We start from the raw sequence: 8,531 nt of genomic DNA on the forward strand, positions 1-8,531 counted from the left end.
CATTTGATATTTGTCCCACTCTCAGCCCCACAGAATTTATGCACATAGGTATAAATTATATATTATAAATTTACTTATTTTAATGTCTGTCTCCCCCTCTGGACTTTAAGCTTGTTGTGGGAAGGAAAAGTGTCTACCAACTCTGTTAGATCATCAACGGTATTTATCTAATCCCGGCTCTGCCACTTGTCAGCTGTGTGACTTTGGACAAGTCACTTAACTTCTCTATGCCTCAGGTACCTCATCTGTAAAATGGGAATTAAGACTGTGACCCCCATGTGGGGCAACCTGATTACCTTGTATCTACCCCAGCGCTTAGAACAGTGCTTGGCACATAGTAAGTGCTTAACAAATACTATAATTATTAATTATTGTTATTACGTGCAGAGCACTGTTCTAAGCATTTGGGGGAGGACAATATAACAGAGCTAGTAGACACATTTCCTGCCCACAAGGAGCTTACAGTTTAGAGTTTGAACACAGTTCCTCACTACCACAAATTATGCATTCTAGTTTCCCACATTGGGGGAAATTGCAGTCTGCCTGGAGTGCAATGGATCACCTGCACCCTGGGAAAACCACCTACATCATGGTGTCTCCCCTGCCAGGTAAGTATTGTACTCTCCCAAGCACTTAGTATGGTGCTCTGCACAGAGTCAGTGTTCAATAAATATCATGAATTGATTGATTCATAAACCCCCACATTAAGGAAAACTAACTTTATCAGACTCATGCGCTATCCAATGACACATGTACATACATACCTATTTCTTTTGACACGGCACCATGTCGTACTCAGACATCCACAGATTTTCGGAACAATGTTCCTTAATTTTGCCTTTGTGCCCTATCCAAAATGCAGGGTGGAAACGTGTGTTCTAGTAGAACTGACTGCATACTGAATGTGAAACTGCAGATATACTCAGTCAAATAAAGCACAACACTGTGTATTATTGTTGTTACTTAGGAAATATTACTACTCTAAAACCATTTTTAGATGTTGCCTTCACATCATCTATAAAATTATAATATCTGTCCCTCCACTTATTTCCCATTTGCTGGATGAAACAGCTTCTGTGAACACAAATTTCTAACTTCTTTCATCATAATTTTGTAAGAGGTTTGTGAACTGTGCTCTCCCCTAACTCAACACTCCCAACAAGGCACACTCGCATAGTCCTCTGCTCTTAATCAACAAACATTCTTACTGACCACAGCCTGGACTTTGCTAAACTTTCCTTATTTTCAGGAATAGAAAACTCCAGGATCCAATAGTTAGAAACAAGTTTTAGCTTTTCAGGTCAAAGCCTAGATTGAGAACTTTTTTGCACACTGAAGCCACTTTGCATTATTCCCCATGGAAGAAAGTCAAGAATTGGTTGGTGGAATCAATTAGTCACCATTTCATGGAAATTTGGTCATGTTTTTCAAATCAGGAGTCTGTGTATTGTGTCTCTGTACAGCAATTACTAAAGCAAATTGAATGGAATTAGATTGTTTCTGTCAACTAATTGCAGTAATCAATGCCAATTTATTAAAAACATACCTAATTAGATTTAACAACAGTGGCCTAGATATAAATATTGGTTTCCTGTGGATACAAATTTATTACATGACTGCCGAAGAGCAAATAAATGTACTCTTGGAAAAATTGTTATTTGTAAGAACAATTTAATGCTAAATGCAGAGTTAAGTGTATTTAGATCACAGGATAAAATATAGAATTTAAATGTATAAACTAGTTGAGTTTGTAGGCCCACTAAGGCCATAGGGGCTTTATTTACCTTCTCTGGGATGAAATTCATGAATTTAGAGACTTTTCAGCCCTGTCATGAGGCAAAAATTAGCTGTCCAAGGCTTAAACACTTGGGACTTCTTAAACTGCACTTATAGAAGGAGGCCATCAGGAAGAAAGGGAGTAGAAGACTGGGGATTGTACCCCAAGGTAAAATTCACTCCCTCAACCCCATTGGATTCTGTTACAGCCCCCAAAAAGCCCAGCAATGAGTTGGGGTTTAATAGTCACATCTGTGTGGAGCAGACCGTAAGCTTGTTGTGGGCAGGGAATTTGTCTTATGTTGTATTTCCTCATGCCCTTAATACAGTGGTCTGTGCTCAGTAAATATGAAGGACTGATCCCTAGCACCACAAACAGAAGCACGGTTGTAGTAGCAGAATCTGGGTCACCAGCAGGATTCATTGAGTATTTAGTAGATATCGAGCTGTGTATGTTCCTCCTCCCCTCCTCTCTCCCCGACCCCTCGCCCTCTGCTCTTCCCCCTTCCCCTCCCCTCAGCACTGTGCTTATTTGTATATATTATTTATTACCTTATTTATTTTGTTAATGAGGTGTATATCTCCATGATTCTATTTATCTTGATGATGTTGTCTTGTTTTGTTCTGTTTTGCTTTACTGTCTCCCCTGTTTAGGCTGTGAGCCCGTTATTGGACAGGGATTGTCTCTGTTGCCAAATTGTACATTCCAAGCGCTTAGTACAGTGCTCTGCACATAGTAAGCACTCAATAAATATTATTGAATGAATGGCTATTATGTAATAATAATAATAATAACAATAGTGGTATTTGGTAAGTGCTAATTATGTGCCAAGCTCTGTACTAAACACTGAGAGAGATGCAAGATAACCGTCCCTGACCCACATAGAGCTCACAGTTTTTGAAGGAGGGGAACAGGTATTTAATCCCCATTTCACAGATGAGGAAACTGAAGCAGAGAGAAGTTAAGTGACTTGCCTAAGGTCACCCATCAAGTATATGTCTGAGCTGGGATTAGAACTCAGGTTCTCTGACTCCCAGGCCACACTAGGCCACACTTTTGTCCATAAATGGAATCACTTGGAAAACACACTAGGCACCAGAAGAATACGTTAAAAGTTAAGTAATCCCTGAGGTGAAGTAATTCCTGCACTTTCTAATTTGAAACAAAGCATTACAAGTTCTTTCAAAACTAACACATTCAAGGATGCTGAATGAAGTATAAAAGAAAGCATATCACTAAGACACAAACCCTTCAATCACTTCCTTTATAAGGCTTCCTTCAAAAATTCACAAAATTGGAACACTTCTCTCCAGGCAAATCAAAGCTTTTGAAAAGGGTCTCATTCATCAATGCAGCAAGTAGGAGGAAAATAATTAAGCAACTCCAAGCCTCCATGCCAATGTGGAACTGAGCAACTGATAACCAGGTATCAGAGGTGGAATCAGCAGAGTTGGCTCATGGGATAAACCTCATTTGTGATTTTTCACCCTCTTGATTATTCCCAACATGACCCCCTGCTGAAGCCTGACACTTATAGATATGACTAGAAGAGCTGTTTAGGGCCCCGCACATGTGGGTTCCATGGATAGACAGATCAGCCCCTTATGTACTTTTCATTTATTCTTTCAGTCATATTTACTGAGTGCTTACTGTGTGCAAAGCACCATACTAAGCACTTGGGAGAGTACAGCAACAAACAGACACATTCCCTCCCCACAACGAGCTCACAGTCTAGAAGATACTAGAATCTACCTGATAACCTGATGAATTATAGCAGTTGAACTGCTTAACTCCTACATTGCCACCACGCTGACAGGTGACAAAATTGAAATCTCCAAATCCCCAAATCAATAATGGGCCGGTATAGCAGCGAGAAACCAGACATTTCACCACTAGAGTTGATTCTGGGTCCTGTTATATGATTATCAGGTAGACCAAAATGAGGCCTTCTACAGATAACCTCAAGTCAATATAGGCAATGGACTCCAGGGAGATGAAGTAACTGCTGGTCAGATCACAATGACTGTAGGCAACCTAAGAATCTGGGTCATGGAACCCATCCTTGAAAAGCCTCTTGGAAATCCCTCCATGGAAGCAGCGTGGCCTTGTGGAAAGAGCATGGGCCTGGGAGTCAGAGGATCTGGGTACTAATCCCAGCTCCACCACTTGCCTGCTGTGTGAACTTGGGCAAGTCACTTAACTTCCCTGTGCCTCATTTTCCTCATCTGTAAAATGGGAATTCAAATCTTGTTCTCCCTTCCCACTTAGACTGTGAGCCCCATGTAGGACAGGGATTGGGTCCAACTTGACTATCTTGTATCTATCCAAGGGCTTAGTACAGCGCTTAACAAATACCATCATTATAATAATAATAATAATGGCATTTGTTAAGTGCTTACTATGTGCAAAGCACTGTTCTAAGCTCTGGGGAGGAAACAAGGTGATCAGGTTGTCCCACGTGGGGCTCACAGTCTTAATCCCCATTTTACAGATGAAGTAACTGAGGCACAGAGAAGTGAAGTGACTTGCCCAAAGTCACACAGCTGACAAGCGGTGGAGCCGGGATTTGGACCCATGACCTCTGACTCTCCAGCCCGTGCTCTTTCCACTGAGCCACGCTGCTTCTCACTAAAATAATAATTATAATTATGGTATTTGTTAAGTGCTTACTATGTGCCGAGCACTGTTCTAAGCACTGGGGTAGATACAAGGTAATCAGATTGTCCCACGTGGGGCTCACAAATCTTAATCCCCATTTTCCAGATGAGGTAACTGAGGCATAGAAAAGTTAAGTGGCTTGCCCAAGGTCACACAGCAGACAAGTGGAGGAGCCGGGATTAGAACCCACTTCCTCTGTCTTCCCAGCCAGTACTCTTTCCACTGAGCCACAGTGCACTGCTTCATTATGAATGAGATCCATGACGTAGAATGAATGGGGATCTCCTTATAGCTCCATTACCTGAATAACAAATGAGTTCCTATCACCTGTCTTATGTGATAGGAGTCAGTCGGTCATATTTATTTAGCACTTACTGTAGAAGATATATACTTGGACTGTGAGCCCAATGCGGGACAAGAACTGTGTCCAACTTAACAATCAATCATATTTATTGAGTGCTTTCTTCATTGTCATATTTATTGAGAGCTTACTGCGTGCAAAGCACTGTACTAAACTCTTGGAAGAGTACAATATAACAATAAACAGACACATTCCCTGCCCACAGAGAGCTTACTATGTGCAGAGCACTGTACAAAGCGTTTGAGAGAGTACAATATAAAAGAGTCGGTAGACGAGTGATCTGCCCACATTGAGCTTATGGTCTAGAGGACTTAAGTCGTATCTACCCCAGTGCTTAGAACAGTGCTTGACACATAATAAGCACTTAACAAATACTATAATAATGTCCTAATAACAAGGGTGAAGTAGAGGGCCACAGAAAGTGGGAAGGAAACAAGTGGGAGAAATTTTATCAGGGTGCACAGGAGGCAAAGACTGACTTCCGGAAACCTGTGATGACAGAATCAATCTACCAATGATACTTACTGAAAGTCTACACTGCGCTAAGCAGTGGGAGCGAACAACAGAATTAATAGACATTATCCCTGCCCTCAAAGAATTTACAATCTAGTCGGGGAATTAGCTACTAAAATAAATTACAGGTAGGAGGAAGTAGTAGAAGACAAAGATATGTACGTTAATACTACGGGGAAGGGGAGTGAGATCCCAAGCAGTGATATGGAAGTGCTGAAGTCTGGAAGTTGGGGAGGTATAGGGTGGGAAATGAGAAATTAAATGGGGAAAGCCTCTTTGAGGAGATGTGATTTCAGAAGGGCTTTGACAATGGGGAGAGCAGTGGTCTGTTGGATGTGAAGTGAAGAGAGTTCCAGGCAAAAAGGAGTGTGTGAGAAAGAGGTCGGCTGTAGGAAAGTTTAGAACAGGCATAGTGAGTAGTTTGGCTTGAGAGGACCAAAATGTGAGAGCTAGGGTGTGGAGGGAGAAGAGAGTGGATAAATAGGAGCGAGAGAGCTGGTTGAGTATCTTAAATCAGGAATTTCTTCTTGATGCTGAGATGAATGAGGAACCATTAGAGATTTTTTGAAGAGTGAGGAGATTTGCAAAATGACATTTTTTAAAAATAATCTGTAGACAGAGTGAAGTAGGTACTGCAATGGGGAAAGACTGGAGGCAGAGTGGTCTATGAAGAATCTGATGCAGTAGTCAAGCCAAGAAATGGCACATGCCTGGACCAGCATGGTGACCAATTAGATGGAGAAGAAGGGATGAATTCTGGAAATGCAGAGGAAGAACTGACAGGATTTGGTGACAAACTTAATATAGAAGATTAAAAAGATGGTGGAGTCAAGGATAATGCTTCAGAGACAGGGAGGATGGTGATGTTGTCAACATTAATGAGAAAGTTAGAAGGAAAAGGGGATAATAATAATAATTGTGGTATTTGTTAAGTGTTTTCCATGTGCCAGGCACTGTACTAAACTCTGGGGTGGATTCAAGCAAATCACTTTGGACATAGTCTCTATCCCACATGGGGCTCACAATCTTAATCCCCATTTTACAGATGAAGGAACCGAGGCACAGAGAATTCAGACTTGCAGGTCCGTGCACTATCCACTAAGCCACACTGCATGTCTTTTGGGGTGACTAAAATATAAAGTAAGTACACTCTGATTTACACTCAGACACTAATGTGATGGAAAGTTGTATAGCAAAGAGAAGAGAAGAGTGTGTTTATATGACTTAGGCATTAAACATGCTTCCATATGAATTACCTCAAAAAGCATTTTCCAATTGAATTCCCCAGTTGACCTCAAGTTAGGTCATTCCAATTTCCACAGTACCTCTTATGTACAGTGCTTCGTACACAGTAAGCACTCAATAAATATAATCGATTGATTGACTGAAGAGACTGTAAACTGTAAGCTCCTCCTCTAGATTGTAAACTTGCTGTGGGCAGGCAGCGTTTCTACCAACTCTGGTGTATTGTACTCTCCCAAGTCGCTTAATATGGGGCTCTGCACACAGTAAATGCTCAATAAATTCCACTGATTGATTGCTTGATAGATATAGCCATCCCTGGCACTTATGTAACTTATTTATTCCCTTACCTATCATTCCTTACTCTTCTTGTTCCACTTATATTTTGGAACAATATATACTGTTCCTCCTCCTCCTCCCACTAACTAAATGATTCCTGCCTTCAAGCCTTCCCGGTTAAATCATAAGCTCCTTGAAGATAGGGACCCTGGTTTCCCTCTATTGTATTTGCCCAAGAGTTTACTACAATTTCTAGCCCGGAGTAGGCACTTAATACTGTTGTTTGATTGGTTGCTCACAAACTTAGATATTTTCACTTGCCTATCAGATGCTAGAAAACTACCTGTCCTATGTACTTCAGAAGCAACACAGCAACATAATCATTATTAGCTAATATTGAATGAGGGGGCAAATGGTGAACAGATCTGTATTAAGTAGTAGTACAGTGCTAGGAGAAGTGGAAGAATCTGCTTACGTTGGTGCCCACCTCATCTGCCCTTTAGGGAGAGAGATCACTCAATCATTCAATCAATCATTTAATCAATCAATCAATGGTAATTAGTAAGCACTTACTGTGTGCAGAGCATGGCATTAAGCTCTTGGGAAAGTACACTACAATTGAGTTGGTTGACATGATCCCTGCCCACAAAGAGCTTACAGTCTACAGGGCTAGAAAGACACAAATAAATTGCAGATATGGGAAATAGTAGAGTAGAAGGAGATAATGTTGGCATTTGTTAAGCGCTTACTATGTGCAGAGCACTGTTCTAAGCGCTGGGGGAGATACAGGGTAATCAGGTTGTCCCACGTGAGGCTCACAGTTAATCCTCATTTTACAGATGAGGTAACTGAGGCACAGAGAAGTTAAGTGACTTGCCCGCAGTCACACAGCTGACAGGTGGCAGAGCCGGGATTCAAACCCATGACCTTTGACTCCCAACCCCAGGCTCTTTCCACTGAGCCATGCTGCTTCTCTAAGATGTACATAATGTAATAAGATTTACATAACTGCTTTGGGACTGAAAGTGGGGTGAATATCTAAGTCCTTAAGGGGTACAGATCTAAGTGCATAGGGAACACAGACTCAAGGGTTGGTAGGGGAAATGAGGTTTTAATCAAGAAAGACCTCTTGGAAGTATGATTTTTAGGAGGGTGTTGAAGGTGGAGAGAGTGATCATCTGTCAGATATGAAGGGGGAGAAGTTTCAGGTCAGAGGGAGGATGCGAGCAAGGGGTCAGTGGTGAGATAGAGGAGATGGTGGTACAGAGATTAGGTTGCCATCCTCTGCCTAGGGGCCAAAGTAGGAAATCCAGGAATGGAGTGGAACAAGGCTTTCTTTCCTCCTCACCAGAGAAAACTTATGATAGGGCTTTTCTGAATGCTAAAAAAAGAATCAGATCCAGTGTTAACCAAGTTGGAAAACACAATCCATAGCATTACTGATATATTATTTGGCTACTGATGCCCACTGCTGATCCAAGCACTTAACATATTTTTCCTTGACCGCTGCATCAGCTTCCTCGCTGAGCTCCCTGCCTTCTCTCTCTCCTCACTCCAGTCCATACTTCACTCTGCTGCCTGGATCATTTTTCTAAAAAACACATTCAGTTCACGTCTCTCCACTCCTCAAAACTCTCCATTGGCTGCCCATCCACCTTCACAAACAGAAACTCCTTTCCTATTGACTTTAAAGCATTCATT

General features: G+C 41.6%; 1 non-coding gene across 1 annotated transcript; it reads right to left on the reverse strand.

Moving 5' to 3' along the window:
• Window positions 1–451: 451 nt before the first annotated feature.
• Window positions 452–616, reverse strand: LOC114808264. The gene has a single exon (XR_003756111.1). It is a non-coding gene; the product is annotated as a U1 spliceosomal RNA (small nuclear RNA).
• Between the last annotated feature and the right edge of the window lie 7,915 nt (window positions 617–8,531).

Source organism: Ornithorhynchus anatinus, chromosome X5 (genome assembly GCF_004115215.2).
Source record: "Ornithorhynchus anatinus isolate Pmale09 chromosome X5, mOrnAna1.pri.v4, whole genome shotgun sequence".
Classification (NCBI taxonomy): Eukaryota; Metazoa; Chordata; class Mammalia; order Monotremata; family Ornithorhynchidae; genus Ornithorhynchus; species Ornithorhynchus anatinus.